The sequence below is a fragment of the Capricornis sumatraensis genome, chromosome 23 (assembly GCF_032405125.1).
Source record: "Capricornis sumatraensis isolate serow.1 chromosome 23, serow.2, whole genome shotgun sequence".
Classification (NCBI taxonomy): Eukaryota; Metazoa; Chordata; class Mammalia; order Artiodactyla; family Bovidae; genus Capricornis; species Capricornis sumatraensis.
Window position 1 is genome coordinate 5563364 of NC_091091.1, and position 18016 is coordinate 5581379.

An 18016-nucleotide genomic window follows, 5' to 3' on the forward strand; every position below is an offset into this window, starting at 1 on the left:
CACCCATATGTATCCAGCTTATTTGCATAGGATATAGATGCTCCATGGGATAAACATTTGATCAGCAGGAAACAGTAGCTAGCCTGTGATTTTTGTCCTCCTAGAAAGTTTTTCGACCTCCTGGAGGACAGTTTTTCAGTGTTACATCACCTGTGTTACCTGCAGTGATTAGCTCAGTAACAGGCTGTAACATTGACTCTGTTCTTCTTTGCTTCCCTCCCCTTTTCCCTCACTCCTGACTCTCTGGGGCTGCACACCTAACAAAAGTGTGGCACACTAATTCACTTCAGGCTCCTCTTTTTGGGAAAGGCTCAGACACTACCTTTAAGGATCCTGTAACCTAGAAAGAGAAGGTATATTCAGACCTACATCACTACTATAAAGGACCATGTGATATATCTTTGTAGTTGTCGTTGTTGCTGTTGTTCAGTCACTCAGTTGTGCCCAACTCTTCAAGACCCCATGAGCTACAGCACACCAGGCTTCCCTGTCCTTCACTATTTCCCAGAGTTTGTTAAAAGTCCAAGTCCATTGAATCAGTGATATCATCCAACCATCTCATCTTCTGTCACCCCATTCTCCTCTTGCCTTCAGTCTTTCCTATTATCAGGGTCTTTTCCAATGAGTCAGCTGTTTGTATCAGATGGCTCAAGTATTGGAGCTTCAGCTTCAGCACCAGCCCTTCCAATAATATTCAGGGTTGATTTCCTTTGGGATGGAATGGTTTGATTTCCTTGCTGTCCAAGGGACTCTCAAGAGTCTTCTCCAACACCACAGTTTGAAAGTATCAATTCTTTCATGCTCAGCCTTCTTTATTGTCCAACTGTCATATGATACATGGAACAATGGACTGGCTCGACTACTGGTAAAACCATCCATACATGACTACTGGGAAAAGCATAGTTTTGACTATATGGATATTTGTCAGCAAAGCCATGTCTCTGCTTTTTAACATGCTATCTCACTTTGTCATAGCTTTTCTTCCAAGGAGCAAGCATCTTCTAATTTCCCAGGGGCAGTCATCATCCACATTGATTTTGGAGCCCAAGAAAATGAAATCTAACACTGTTTCCACATGATCCCAAATCAATTTGACATAAAGTGATGGGACAAGATGCCATGATCTTAGTTTTTTGAATTCTGAGCTTTAAGACAGATTTGTCACTCTCCTCTTTCAATTTAATCAAGAGGCTCTGTAGTTCTTCACTTTCTGCCATTAAACTGATATCATCTTCATTTGAGGCTGTTGACATTTCTCCTGGAAATCTTGATTCCAGCTTGTGATTCATCCAGCGTAGCATTTCACATGATGCACTGAGGATATCAGTTAAATAAGCAGGGTAATAATATACAGCCTTAACGTACTCCTTTCCCAATTTTAAGTTAGTCCATTGCTCCTTGTCCAATTCTAACTGTTGCTTCTTTTCCTTCATACAGGTTTCTCAGAAGGCAGGTGATGTGGTCTGGCATTCCTATCTTTTTAAGAATATTCCACAATTCATTGTGATCCACCCAGTTGAAGGCTTTAGCATAGTCAACAAAGCAGTAGATGCTTTTTTGGAATTTCCTTGCTTTTTCTATGACCACACCTATGTTGGCAATTTGATCTTTGGTTCCTCTGCCTTTTCTAAATTCAGCATGTACATCTGGAAGTTTTCAATTCATGTACTGTTGAAGCCCATCTTGAAGGATTTTAAGCATAATCTTGTTGGCATCTGAAATGAGTGCAGTTGTATGGTGATTTGAACATTCTTTGGCATTGCATTTCTTTGGTATTGGAATAAAAACTGACCATTACCATTCCTGATTATCTTACTAAACACATTAAGGAGTATGCAAGTTCAGAGAAATGGGAGCGCTTTTTTCATGTAGAAGGATTTTTGTTAATAAAGTAAAATCCATTAGGTATTAAACTATAAACTACTTTTGCTAGAAAGAGAATGATGAGTGCAACACAATATATAATGCTGGTGATGGTCATAGCATATCCAGCATGTGAGATGTGAGTGCACAGGTTAAAAGGAGTTAATTCGGATTACATTTCTAAATACAGAAAGGTGTGTCTCTGTGAGCATGTATGTATGTATATGTGTGCGTGTGTGAAATACGTTGGGTGTATATGCATGTGTGAAATATGTTGAAATCATCTTTCAAAATCTGCTATCCAGAGAAAATTCTAATGAATATCAATCATTTGAAATTTTATACTGATAATACAAAGTTACAAACCTGACTCTTGAAATGTGCATTTTATCCTCTACTAAATTAAGCATTACAGCTTTTATCAAGAAGACAAGTGGCCACACTTTAGAGAAATAATTCAGTAATTCCACTGAATACGTTTACACACTACAGAGCTAAAAGCAGTCATCAGGGTGCCAATATCCAGGACTGTTTGTGAATTCTATAGACTCAAAGGAGATAATCTTAAATTGAAGCTTGACTTGGACAGTCAAGATCCTGACATTCAGAAAGCATGGTTCCATTTATTTCTGTTACAATATTCAATTGTATATTCAGTACTTCAAGTAGAATTTTTTAAAAAGAAAAGCAAAAATAAGCAAACCACAGCTAATGAGTTAGAAAAGCCCTTTAATGAACTCCAATCAAACTGGGCTGATTGCCATTCTCATATTTTTTAGTAGTTGACAAAACCAAATAGATTTTAGTGACTCTGAGGTCTGATGAATGAATCACTATGCTTAGAGATGGAAGTAGATTTTCTTAATTAAATACACTTGGTAAAAACTATAGGTATTTTCTTAAGAGACAACTTCATTTCTGTCTTGATTCTCACTTCTGATTTACATTGTTTTTGTAGATCACTGCAAATTGACTACTTTCTAATTTTATATTTTGTCTCATCAATGTCTTACTTTATTTAATGTTAAAGTGACTATGTCACATTTTTATTTAAATGAATATTACCTCACAGCCTTTCTAAAATTTCACCTTGAATTTTAAAGTTTGAATCTAAATTGGAAGAATGAATAATTTGTGAATAAAAATTGCAGGAGAAATTTCAACCCATGTTATTTAATCTATTTGAATATTCTAATAAAAGCAGGCAAGAATAAGAATGGTTGCCCAAAGTAAGGTTTTAAAATGCTTAAATTAGTTACATATATCTATTAACTATGCTTAAAATTATCTTGAAGTTCATACATTTTTTCAAAATCAGATCTGGGATTTTTAAATTACATTTCTTACAACATGCCCCTCTTAACATTCTCCTTGCCAAGGTCTCTCTCTACTAATTGGGAGTATTAAGATTAGAGAACTGTTGATGGATGAGAAAGCATTAACTTTATAGGCTTCTTGTATGTTTTCATGGGGAAATTCCATTTCACACTATAGCTTTGTGAACAAGATAACAATAATAGCATATTATTAGTTTATTTTATTTATCCAAAATCTCTACCTTCTATAAATTGTTTCAAATCCACCCAACATATATATTTCATATTCCTGGGATTTAAATCATTCAAATTATTTAATTTTTTTCTCAGCCTACCAATAATTCCATAAGACTGGATAGGAAAATGCTGATGACATTTTTAACATTAAGTATATTTTATTTTTCTTTTAGTGTATATCTATGAAATCTTTTCTCATTCATAAAAAAAGGTTTTCTTTGATTATTTCTTCTAAATACTGTATAATTTTATATTTTATATTTAGGCCTAACATTCATTTAAAGTTAAACTTTGTATAAATGAGAAGAATAGATCAATGATTTTTTTTTTCATAAGGATATTCAATATTTCTGGCATCATTTATTGAAAATCAATTATTTTGCTATCAACTCCCTTTAAATTATCTTTAAAGAGAAACTCTTTCTGTCAGTCTGTTTCTGAGCTATCTAATCTTTTGGGTACCTATCCTTTAGCAACAAAACATTTTTCTGATTATTATAACTTTATACTGATTTAAAATTAAAAGACGCTTACTCCTTGGAAGAAAAGTTATGACCACCCTGGATAGCATATTCAAAAGCAGAGACATTACTTTGCTGACTAAGGTCCATCTAGTCAAGGCTATGGTTTTTCCTGTGGTCATGTATGGATGTGAGAGTTGGACTGTGAAGAAAGCTGAGTGCCGAAGAATTGATGCTTTTGAACTGTGGTGTTGGAGAAGACTCTTGAGAGTCCCTTGGACTGCAAGGAGATCCCACCAGTCTATTCTGAAGGAGATCAGCCCTGGGATTTCTTTGGATGGAATGAAGCTAAAGCTGAAACTCCAGTACTTTGTCCACCTCATGTGAAGAGTTGACTCATTGGAAAAGACTGATGCTGGGAGGGATTGGGGGCAGGAGGAGAAGGGGACGACCGCAGATGAGATGGCTGGATGGCATCCCTGACTCGATGGACGTGAGTCTGAGTGAACTCCGGGAAATAGTGATGGACAAGGAGGCCTGGCATGCTGCCATTCATGGGGTCGCAAAGAGTTGGACGCGACTGAGTGACTGAACTGAACTGATACTGACTTAAAATCAAATATCATGAGGCCTTGAAATATAACAATTTCAAAACACATTGATTATTCTTTTTTCATTTCTATGGATTCAATTAGGAATGTGTAGAATGTATAGATTAATTTAGAAAGAACTGATGTTAATAAGTAGGAGTCTTGCAGATCAGGAACACAATATATATACCCATTACTTAGGAATTCTTTTCTTTTTTGTGTGTGTTTCTTTCCAGCATACTTACCATGTACATATTTTGTTAGATTTAAATTTAAATAATTCATTTTGTTATTCTACATGAAATCATTTAAAATTTTTAATTTATAGAATTTTTTGGAAGTTTACAATTGGATTTTATATATTCTTCTTGTATCCTGTGACTTACTATACTTTTTTATTATTCTAGTTTTTCTAAGGTATTTTTGTAGATTCTATGTGGTTTTCTTTATGGACAGCTGTGTACTTTTTGAGTAGAGATTTATTTCTTTCTGACCTGAGGGTATTTCATTGACTTCTCTTGCCTTATTTCACTTGTTAGGACTTCCAATACAAAAGTTAGATAGTATTAGTAAGCAAATACATTCATAGTTTTTCAGTCTTTATGAATACCATTATAATATTAGCTCTGAGTTTTTAATAGATGACTTTTTACCAGGTTAAGGAAGTAACCATTTTTTGCTGAAAGTTTTCCTTGTAAATTAATGTTGAATTTGATCCAATGTGTTTGTGTAGATCTATTGATTGTTCCTATTCTGATAATATCATTAATTAGGTAGACTGAATTTCTAATGTGAAAGCAAGCTCACATTGCTGGAATGAACTTCACCTTGCTGTGATTTATCAAGCTTTATATATGTTGCTGAGCTCAATTGGGTAATATTTTGTTAAGAAATTTTGCATCTATGTACACAAGGAGTTTTGATTAGATATTTTCTTTCTTCCCAGAGTATTTGTTGGACTTTGGTATAAGGACAACACTGGCCTTATAAAATCAAGTGAAAGATTGAGGTTGACATTGACATATATATATATACACTATTATATATAAAATAGATAACTAGTGAGAACCTGCTCTGTAGCACAGGGAAGTCTTCTCAGTACTCTATGATGACCAAATGGGAAGGAAAGACAAAATATGTATAAGCACAGCTGCAAGGGGCTCCAACCAAGCAATCCTAAGGGGAATCAGTCCTGAATATTCACTAGAAGGACTGACGCTGAAGCTGAAGCTCCAATACTTTGGCTGCCTGATGTGAAGAACTGAATCCTTGGAAAAGACCCTGATGCTGTGAAAGATTGAAGGTGGGAGCAGAAGGGGACCACAGAGGATGAGATTGTTGGATGGCATCACTGACACAATGGACATGAGTTTCAGTAGGCTCCAGGAGTTGGTGATGGACAGGGAAGCCTGGCATGTAGCAGTCCATGGGGTCACAAAGAGTGGGGAACGACTGAGCCACTGAACTGAACTGATAACTGATTCATTTTGCTGCACGGCAGAAACTAACACAACAATGTAAAGCAACTATACTTCAACAAATGTTCATTGTAAAAAATCAAATAGGAGGTATTTCTTCCTCTTTGATTTTCTGTAAGAAGTTGTATGGAATTGTCATTGCTTTTTTAAATATTTGGCAGAATTCCCCAGTGAATCCATCCAGCCTAAAATTGATTTGTTGGAAGATGTTTTCAATATAAATTTAATTTGATGACTGAATGTAGGATATGTTTTAAGTTATCTGTTTCCTTCTTGAGTGCTTTAGTAGTTTTCAAGAAATTAGTCTATATGTTTGGTGAATTTATAAAGATAAAGATTTTTTTTAGTATTTCCTTATCATGCTTTATATATTTGTTGGTTCACTCACTGCACCCTCCCTTTCATCATGATATTCACTTCTTTCTTTCTCTCCCTCTCTCTCTCTCATCAGTCTACCTGGAGGTTAATCATTTTTGTTTAAGGTCCCAGACCATTTATACAGATTTCAGCTGATAGGAATTTGAACTTAGGTTTGTCTGCTTCTTAATCCATGCTGTGCTTGATAGTATACTGTGCTGCCCCTTTAAATGTCATTTGCTTTACTTTAAATATAAATTCTGAAACCCATACTCTTTCTCTAGCATTTTCTCTTATCTATTTTTACATCAATTTCTTTTTATAGCTGTTCATTGTATTCAAACACACCTGTGTATTATTATCTACATGGTAATAATAGTAGAGCAATAATGAGATTGATTTTGAGGCATGGTCTGTAGAATCAACTTCATTATTTTATAAACATGTCATATGCTTATCTTTTTTAATAACTGCTTGTCTCTAAGAGTACTTATTTTCTTCAGAGATTAAGCTAAGTTGTTCTGTGGAATTTACTTTCCTATTATACGTTTCTGAGCTTTATAGTCCATTTTTTTCTCTCTTTAAAAAAAGGATGTAAAAGACTTTTAATACTGCCATTCACCTCTGCCCTTGCAAAAGAATAAAAAAGAGTTCAAAGACTGAGAGGTTAGAAAGCTCTTACTCTGTAGCCTGATCTTGGGCAAGTGCTTTTAAAAAGTTATAGTGATGTCATGAGGTTTGAATGATTGTATTTGTTACTGCTGCCTACATGAGTTCAGAAATATTTCTAGTTAGTTCTTTAGTCCACATGCTGACCTGTGACAACCAAGTCAGTGCATATCAACAGTATTTATTACCAAAAGTGAATTCTGACATGTGACTCCTCCATTGGAAACAGTAGCCCCCTGTATTCTAGTAGTATTCCAGGCCAAGCCCTTTGTGTTTATATTTACTGCAAATTATTATTAATCTCAGCCTCTCACATGGATGCTATTTTCTCTTAATTTTCTCAGCTTTATGTTAAGGCTGCTCTTTTGGGCTTACAAAAAGGTAAAAGCTATGCAAAATACAATTTTCGAGTTTGTAAATACCTTAACTGACTTAAAGTACAGACCTTAGACTGTTTATGAACAATACTGCTGCATTGCCTTAATTACGTTTCTACTTATATCACAGAAATAAGCTGCTAAATTGTAACTTTGAATCTATCAAACCTCAATCACTGCTTTGTCATAGTTCATCTAGCTTGTCACTTTATAATTTAAACTTTTACTCATTGTCTCAGAACATATATATTCTCTTCAACATTTTTCATCTTAGAAGTACCTTTTTGCACTTCTGTAAACATTGTTGTAAATAAGTGGTTCTCATTTACAGAGAATTTTATTAATAACAATCAAAGTAGTAATATCCATTATTGTTATAACCTTGTTTTCAAAATGAAGCCTGAGAGTTGGAATGTTCTTCAGTTCATGTGATGTGTCTTATTTTGACAGTCAATACATACAAAATTTATTTTTGTGTTTACGGTTACTAGGGAGAGAGAGACAGAGGGAGAGACTTTTTTTTCTCCATCTCCATTCTTCCTTTTTTTTATTTTTTTCTTTTATAATTTAGGTCATTTAATTTTACCTATTATCTTTCAGTGAAGGTATACCACTATCTACAGCCAATAATAATTTATTAATGTACAGAAAAGTCAAAAGTCAAATCTATTCAAATAATTTATATAGTCACCATTTGAAAAGATAATTATTTTAATTAGGATTCAAATCAAATACTGTACTGGTGATAAAGTAGTGAATTAAAATATATACATGCCCTAATCTTGAAAGATTCATTATAGTTTCCCTATATATTTTTAGTTTGGGGACAGACTTAGAAAAAAATGATGGGAATTACTAATTTCAACATTTATAAAAATGTGCTTAATAATTTCTATTAACTTAATCATGAAAATATTGGGGTTTTAACATTTAAGAAAATGTCTTCTCCTTAAAAATTGAACAGAAAATAATGCACTACACAATTGATTTTAACATTTTTTAGACTTGAGTGTGTTTGTTGACATCACGAATATAGCAGTTACAAAAATGAAACATTAAGTGCACAAAAACTATGAACATGCATAAAAAGTTATGTGTGTGACCTAGAAAGCTTATGGTTTGCAAATGATAGGAGGATTCCTAAGAAGTTTGACGGGGTGTCAAATGATTGCCTTGAAAATTAACCCTCTTTGACATGGACTTAATAAATTAAACTTCCCAATTCCTGCCGCGTTAATTAAGCCTAGGCATGAAATGTAATGATGAGTTTCTTGTCATTTGAAAAACCCCCAAGATCTTTTTTGGCTTGGGAAAAAAATCTTCTCAGTCAAATTCACTGTTTTAAAAGTTATGGTTTCTATACTGGAGTTAAATCATGATGTTATTAAATTCAGTAATGAAGGCTCTTAAGAAATAATTTGTGGAGTCTTACTGAGGACAAAGTTTAGTATTTTACAGGATGCATAGTGTACACACAGCTGAACCTATACATAGCACGTTGAATGCAAACACAGTCTAAGTGTACTCTAAAATTTTGTTATTTCCTGTACCTGTCTTTCTGCTTGCCTCTCCACTACTGAAAAAGACTGCCTTTTTGTTGTGACTGGAGAAGCTATTTACAGACACTGGTGATGTTTGCGATAGACAGTTCACCTCACAGGAAACCTAACACCTTTCTCAAAAAGAGATCTTCTTCTCTGATTACGATGCTGTGTCCCACTTTACTGTCTGACATTATTCTTTCTAAACAGTATATGGCTGTGAAGTTGCAAAAGAAGTATAAGCAAAGAATAAAAGGACTGCTAAGTGGTCAATATCTAATGCAAACATTGAAACTCAGAGGGATTAAGCAACTCCAGCCAAAGCCTCTATTCTGTTCCCCACACTATGTTAATTTCTTAACAAGAATCAGATACAGAATTAAAAGGACTGCTTGGTTCTTCTGGGGAACCGAAGCACAAAATATTGTTCCAATGTTCATCAAATCAAAAGTCAAATTAGACTTGATTGGAGATGAATTTAATATTTTTGATGTATTTAGTTTTGCTTCTCTGAGTCTAGGGAGATAAATTTATTTGACAGTTTTTAAGTTAATTTCTTAATCTAAATAAAGAAGACGATTATAGAATAGAATACAACTTAATAGATATATGCCCAGATAAAGTCAAATGTTCTTAGAGCTTTATCAGTGTTTCACAATATAGCCTTTAGGCATGTTGATACTTTGCACAGAGACTGATTGTATTCATGAACTAAAATATATACTGGGTTTTTAAATCTCCCTTGTCAGTAGAATTCTGCAGTTAATCAATCCAGAGTATATTTATTTAAACTGTGGCTTCCTCAGTTTTAGGAAGGCCACAATAAAGCAGATAGAAAGAATTAGTATACAGTAGGAATTTGAGCAATATTTAATGTGCTGGTATAGAAAAAGAAACAGTTTTCCACCCAATTCCAGTCTTATTTACCTAGTCTTCTTCTGCTTATAATATTAAGCTGCAGAATGACATGTGTGACTAATTTTAAAATTTAACCATGTTGCAATGTTTTGTTTGATGTGACTATTAAATGCAAGCAACTTTATTCCCTTTGTTGTTTTGAAACTTTATTCAGTCACAACTGTCTATGTCTAAGCACACATGTCAGATTGAATAAATTCATAAAACAAAATCTAAACAAACAAATGTTCTAAAGGTACTTCAGTGCCTTGAGGGAATATTCAAACATATTTGTTTTACTGCCAATGGATTATATTACCTACTAACTTAGGGACTTAAAGAGATAGGGACTGAAAATTATCTTTATACAGCTTATCCATGTTAACTTCTTCTATCATACACCCATTACATATTTTAAGCACAGAATGTTAAAATCTGTTTTACTATAGTGAAGTTCAAGTTCATCTAAATTTCTCATTTATAATTATCATAATAAGTAAATTTAAAGATGTATATTATGATACAGTGTGACTCAGAAAATGATTAATACTGTGTAGTGTTTCAGTTTAGACCTGTATTTATCCCCAACCCACTTGGTTAGCTATCTCTATTCTCACCATTTTATTGATGAGAAATAACTTACTAATTTATTTATTAAATCACTGCTCCCTTGGTTTTGTGCACCCAGTGAAAGCTATCCCAGTTACAGAACAGGTGCCACACATCAGTCTTGTTCTTTCTTATTTGCACTGACATAACGAAGTTCTCCTCTCCTCTATTATAAATATGAGGTATTTTTTGGGATACTGTCTATAGTTGTTGTTCAGTGACTAAGTTGTTTCTGACTCTTCGTGATCCCATGGACTGCAGCATACCAGGATTCCCTGTCCTTCCAGAGTCTGGATGAAATAGTTAGATAGCATCACTGACTCAATGGACATGAATTTAAACAAACTCCACGTGATTGTTCTATATTACTTGAAGTTTTTCAAAACATCGCTGCTTTTTTATTGCAAGCCTTCTTAAAATGCATCTTTTCCCCATCAGTGTCTTTTCCATCAGTATAATATTTCTTTTATTTAAAAAAAATTATTGGAGTACAGTTGATTTACATCCTTGTGTTAGTTTCTGCTATCCAGCAAAATGAATCAGTTACACATATATCCACTCTTTGTTAGACTTATTTTCCATATAGGCCACTACACAGTATTTAGTAGAGTTGCCTGTGTATGCAGTAGGTTCTTATTAGTTACCTGTTTTATACATGTGTGCCTGCTCAATTGTGTCTGACTCTTTGCAACCCCATGGACTGTAGCCCACAAGGTTCTTCTGTTCCTGGAATTATCCAGACAAGAATATTGGAGAGGGTTGCCGTTTCGTACTCCAGGATTTTATATATAGCAGTGTATATATGCCATTCTCAATCCCTCCACTGTCTGTTGTATTTCAGTTGTTACAATTTTTTAATATAATTTTCTTTAACAGTTCTGAATTGCTGGTTAGAATAATAATTTGAATATATTTTGTTTGAACCTGGAGGACAGATTTTTTTTTCTCTCTAAGCCTGAATGTTTGACAAAAATTTTAGCTCTTTTTTCCTTTTCTTTACTGGTAGGTTCTGAATTATGCAGACACAATATTTTCTTATTTTCCTTATCTCTTGTAAAACCTGTATAACAAATTGAAGAATGAGTGAAAAATATATCAGATAATTTCATAATATCATATAAAGGAAAACACCTAATTTCTATTCTCTCAGCACTCAAATTTAGGAATGCCTCAGAAGACCTAATTATCCTGACAGTACACAAAGGATATTTCTGCAGGAATTTCAAAATTAAACAATGTTTGACACGTTCTTTCATAGCAAGGGCAGAAAAACTGGAACCAATTAAACATCATACAAATCTAAATAGCATTAATGATAAAAGATCTGGAAATTAAACTATGCAAAACAATTATAGAAAAAGGATATTGTACATGAAAAAAGATACTTTATTGAAAATTTATTTGTTTCCAATTCTTGAAGGTTATTTCTTTTAATTGACTTTTACAGAATAACTACAGAAATGGTGACACTGATGTTGAAAAAAAAACAGCATATATTTGGGTTTCAATAGCGTTAAACTTTTCATTCTGTTCATGGGGTTCTCAAAGCAAGCATACTGAAGTGGTTTGCCATTCCCTTCCCCAGTGGACCACATTTTGTCAGAACTCTCCACCATGACCTGTCTGTCTTGGGTGGCCCTACATGGCATGGCTCATAATTTCATTGAGTTAGACAAGGCTGTGATCCATGTGATTAGATTGGTTAGTTTTCTGTGATCCTGGTTTTCAGTCTGTCTGCCCTCTGATGGAAAAGGATAAGAGGCCTATGGAAGCATCCAGATGGGGGAGACTGACTGAGGGGGAAACTGGGTCTTGTTCTGATGGGCCGGGCCATGTTCAGTAAATCTTTAATCCAATTTTCTGTTGATGGGTGGAGCTGTGTTCTCTCCCTGCTATTTACCTGGGGCCAAACTATGGTGGAGGGCCTCCCTGGTGGCTCAGATGGTAAAGCATCTGCCTATGATGCAGGAGACACAGGTTCAATCCCTGGGTTGGGAAGATCCCTTGGAGAAGGAAATGGCAACCCAATCCAGTATTCTTGCCTGGAATATCCCATGGACCGAGGATCCTGGTAGGCTACAGTCCATGGGGTCGTAAATAGTCGGAAACCACTGAGCAACTTCACTTTCACTTTCTTTCACTTTCAAACTATGGTGTAGGTAATGAAGATCATGGTGAACTCCTTCAAAAGATCTCATGAATGAACTGCTACACTCACTGCCCTCAACCCAGCAGCAGGCCACCACTGACCCACACCTCTGCTAGAGACTCCTGGGCAAGTCTGGGTCAGTCTCTTGTGGGGTTACTGCTCCTTTCTCCTGGGCTCTGGTGCACACAACGTTCTGTTTGTGCCCTCCAAGAGTGTATTTCCCAGTTCTGTGTAAGTTCTGACTCTATGGTGGGGTTAATGATGACCTCCTCCAGGACTGCTTATGCCATACCCAAGTCTGCTGAACCCAAAGACCCTGTCCCTGTGGCAGCCCACTGCTGACCAGTACCTCGATAGGAGATGCTAAAACAGTTCTGTCTGAGTCTCTGTAGGGTCCCTGGGTCCTGGTGCACACAAGGTTTGTTTGAGCGTCTGAGCGTCTCTGGTGGGAATGGGATTTCATTCTAAACTCAAATTTGCCCCTGATACCATCTTGCTGGGGCTCCTTCTTTTCCCTTGGGCATGGAGTATCACCTTACAGCCACTCCAGTGCCATGCAGCCGCTGCTCCAGCATCTACTGTATTGCTGGGGTTTCTCTGACCTTGGACATGGGATATATCCTCACAGCCACTCCAGCACCACGCAGCCACCACTCCAGGTGAACATAGCTACAAAAATATAGGATACTGAAAGATGAATCCCAGGTCAGTATGTGCCCAATATGCTATTGGAGATCAGTGGCGAAATAACTCCAGAAAGAATAAAGAGACAGAGCCAAAGCAAAAACAACACCCAGTGTGGATGTGACAGGAGAAAGAAGCAAAGTCTGATGCTGTAAAGAGCAATATTGCATAGGAACCTGGAATGTTAGGTCCATGACCCAAGGCAAATTGGAAGTGCTCAAACAGGAGATGGCAAGACTGAACATCAAAATTTTAGGAATCAGCGAACTAAAATGGACTGGAATGGGTGAATTTAATTCAGATGACCATTATATCTACTACTGTGGGCAAGAATCCCTTAGATAAAATGGAATAGCCATCATAGTCAACAAAAGAGTCAAAAACGCAGTACTTGGATGCAATCTCAAAAATGACAGTATGATCTCTATTCATTTCCAAAGCAAACCATTCAATATCATGGTAATCCAAATCTATGCCCTGACCAGTAATGCTGAAAAAGCTGAAGTTGAACGGTTCTATGAAGACCTATAAGACCCTCTAGAACTACCACTCAAAAAAGATGTCTGTTTCATTATAGGGGACAGGAATGCAAAAGTAGGAAGTCAAGAAATACCAGAAGTAACAGAAAATTTGGCCTTGGAGTACAGAATGAAGAAAGGCAAAAGCTAGTGAGTTTTGCAAAGAGGACACACTGGTCATTAAAGCGCCCTCTTATTATAACACTATAGAAGACTCTACACATGGACACCACAAGATGGTCAATAATGAAATCAGATTGATTATATTCTCTGCAGCCAAAGATGGGGAAGCTCCATACAGTCAGCAAAAACAAGACTAGGAGCTGACTGTGGCTCAGATCATAAACAACTTATTGCCAAATTCAGACTTAAATTGAAGAAAGTGGAGAAAACCGCTAGACCATTTAGGTATGACCTAAATCAAATCCCTTATTACTATACAGTGGAAGTGAGAAATAGATTTAAGGGGCTAGATCTGATAGAGTGCCTGATGAACTATGGATGGAGGTTTGTGACATTGTACAGGAGACAGGGATTAAGATCATCCCGAAGAAAAGGAAATGCAAAAATCAAAATGGCTGTCCAAGGAGGCCTTACAAATAGCTGTGAAAAGAAGAGAAAGAACAAGCAAAGGAGAAAAGGAAAGATATACACAATGAATGCAGAGTTCCAAAGAATAGCAAGGAGAGAAAAGAAAGCCTTTTTCAGTGATCAATGCAAAGAAGTAGAGGAAAACAATAGAATCGGAAAGACTAGAGATCTCTTCAAGAAAATTAGAGATACCAACGGAACATTTCATGCAAGGATGGGCTCAATAAAGGACAGAAATAGTATGGACCTAACAAAACCAGAAGATATTAGGATGAGGTGGCAAAAATACACAGAAGAACTATGCAAAAAAGATTTTCATGACCCAGATAATCACGATGGTATGATCACTCACCTAAGCCAGACTTCCTGGGATGTGAAGTCAAGTGGGCCTTAGAAAGCATCACTACGAACAAAGCTAGTGGAGCTGATGCAATTACAGTTGAGCTAGTTCAAATCCTAAAAGATGATGCTGTGAAAGTGCTGCCCTCAATATGCCAGCAAATTTGGAAAACTCAGCAGTTGCCACAGGACAGGAAAAGGTCAGTTTTCATTCCAATCCCAAAGAAAGGTAATGCTAAAGAATGCACAAACTACCACACAATTACTCATCTCACATGCCAGTAAGTGATGCTCAAAATTCTCCAAGCCAGGCTTTAACAGTACGTGAACCATGAAATTCCAGATATTCAAGATGGTTTTAGAAAAGGCAGAGGAACAAGAGGTCAAATTGCCACTATCATTTGGATTATCAAAAAAGCAAAAGAGTTCCAGAAAAACATCTACTTCTGCTTTATTGACTGTGCCAAGCCCTTTGACTGTGTGGATCACTACAAACTGGAAAATTCTGAAAGAGATGGGAAAACCAGCCCACCTGACCTGCCTCTTGTGAAATCTGTATGCAGATCAAGAAGTGACAGTTAGAACTGGACATGGAACAAAAGACTGGTTCCAAATAGGGAAAAGAGTACATCAAGGCTGTATATTGTCACCCTGCTTATTTAACTTATATGCAGAGTACATTATGAGAAACGCTGGACTGGAAGAAACACAAGCTGGAATCAAGATTGCTGGGAGAAATATCAATGACCTCAGATATGCAGATGACACCACCCTTATGGCAGAAAGTGAAGAGGAGCTGAAAAGCCTCTTGATGAAAATGATAGAGGAGAGTGAAAAAGTTGGCTTAAAGGTCAACATTCAGAAAACAAAGATCATGGCATCTGGTCCCATTACTTCATGGCGAATAGATGGAGAAATATTGGAAACAGTGACAGGTTTTATTTTGGGGGACTCCAAAATCACTGCAGATGGTGATGTAGCCATGAAATTAAAAGATTGTTACTCCTTGGTAGGAACGTTATGACCAATCTAGACAGCATATGAAAAAGCAGAGACATTACTTTGCCATCAAAGGTCCATCTAGTCAAGGATATGGTTTTTCTAGTAGTCATGTATGGATGTGAAATTTGGACTATAAAGAAAGCTGAGCAGAGAAGTATTGATGGTTTTGAACTGAGTTGTTGGAGAAGACTCTTGAGAATCCGTTGGACTGCAAGAAGTTCCAACCAGTCCATCCTAAGGGAAAAAAGTCCTGAATATTCATTTGAAGGACTGATTCTGAAGCTGAAACTCCAATAATTTGGCCACCTGATGCAAAGAACTGAGTCATTTGAAAAGACTCTGATGCTAGGAAAGACTGACATCGGGAGGAGAAGGGGATGACAGAGGATGAGATGGTTGGATGGCATCACCGACTTAATGGACATGAGTGTGAGTTGGTGATGGACAGGGAGGCCTGGAGTGCTGCATTCCATGCGGTTGCAAAGAGTCAAGTACGACTGAGTGACTGAACTGAACTGAACAGAACTGAAGAGTAAACTGTATAATTAATAAATGTGTATATTCTAATTGGGGTTTTTGTGGAAATGATCTAATATTTATGGACATTTGTAAGTAGAGAAAAGATTACTAGGAATCATTGATATTGTAGAGGTGATTTTTTCTTTATTGTAATGTTGACTGTATAATAGATGTTTAGGTTTATACCTACCCACCATTATTTGGTCCTTTAGTTTTCATACATATAATAGCTGAGAAATGTTGGTTCTGTGTTTTCTTTATTGTATTGCCCTGGAAATAGGTATCTTTGGCTTGTAGAAGGCTACACGAGTTCAAGTAATTCATAGTGATAGTTTATTCTATTTCAGTAATGAATGTAACTTATTTTCAAGTTTTAAAGGTATATAATTATCAGATTAAATGTCTGAAAGATCTAGTCTTACTGTCATTATTGGAAAGAAATGGTAGTAGGTTGCTCTTAATGTTGCTATGATAACATATTGCAATGAATTATCAAAGGAAAAGTGCTTTTTTCCTTTGAGTAATGAGTAGGTTAATCAATGATACTGAACACCTCTTGACTAGTTTTTCAGTTTCAGCCTGAGTTGTAATAACAGGCAGACTCTTACCTGTTTAACAGATATAATAAGTAGATGAGTCAAGAAAGCGGACTTCAAAGTAATCCAGAGGCTCTTCTGAATATAATAGGTGAACAACGTCAAACACTGGAATATAGCTCCTTAGGTACAGATGGTCCAATGTCCTGGTTTCCCCATATCAGACATAGTTATACCTGTTCTACAGTTACTGACAGCACCTCATTTCACTCTCAAAAGTATTCTCACTTGGAAAAAAACAAAATTGAACAGTTCTGGTGGCTCAGGCAGTAAAAAATCTGCCTGCAATGCAGAAGACCTGGGTTCAGTCCCTGAGTGAGGAAGATCCTCTGGAAAAGGAAATGGCTACCAACTCCAGTATTTCTGCCTGGAGAATTCTATGGACAGAGGAGCCTGACAGGCTACAGTCCATGGGGTCACAGAGTTGGCAAAAGTAGGACATGACTACGCTAATACTTCCACCTTCCTCCTCCTACTAATCATAAAATCTGAAATGAAAATAATTAGGTGGTTGATGAAAAGAAAAATGAAAAATCAGCTCATTAAGCAAAGAAGTGAAAGAAAAAAGATTGAAACATTTTTGCTTTGTGTTTTTTATTGCTTTTTTTTTTTAGCTCACATTATCAAAATTTCATTTTGTTCTAGACTAAGTATATCTTTCAACACCAGTTAGAAAAAATACTTCTCTGCTTCTTCCACTCTGTGGCAGCAATTTATGACAGGGTGGGAACAAAAGCTAGAGGTGAGGTGTAATTCAAGACTCTTTTGACACAAACATGCTGAACTTAGTCTGTGGCCATTATGGAGGTTGTTATTTTCTATAGCAGCCAATAGATAATGAATAGGCTAATACTAACATGCAGAGTACATCATGAGAATCGATGGGCTGGAGGAAGCACAAGCTGAAATCAAGATTGCTGGGAGAAATATCAATAAACTTAGATATGCAGATGGCATCACCATTATGGGAGAAAGTGAAGAAGAACTAAAGAGACTCTTGATGAAAGTTAAAGAGGAGAGTGAAAAAGTTGGCTTAAAGCTCAACATTCAGAAAAGCAAGATCATGGCATTCGGTCCCATCACTTCATGGCAAATAGGTGGGGAAACAGTTGAAACAGTGGCTGACTTTATTTTTCTGGGCTACAAAATCACTGCAGATGGTGACTGCAGCCATGAAATTAAAAAATGCTTACTCCATGACCAAGCTAGACAGCATATTAAAA

General features: G+C 36.1%; 1 non-coding gene across 1 annotated transcript; it reads left to right on the forward strand.

Annotated features, from left to right (window-relative positions):
• Positions 1 to 12321: 12321 nt before the first annotated feature.
• TRNAH-AUG (transfer RNA histidin (anticodon AUG)) lies at positions 12322 to 12393 on the forward strand. Its single transcript has one exon. It is a non-coding gene; the product is annotated as a tRNA-His (tRNA).
• Positions 12394 to 18016: the final 5623 nt, after the last annotated feature.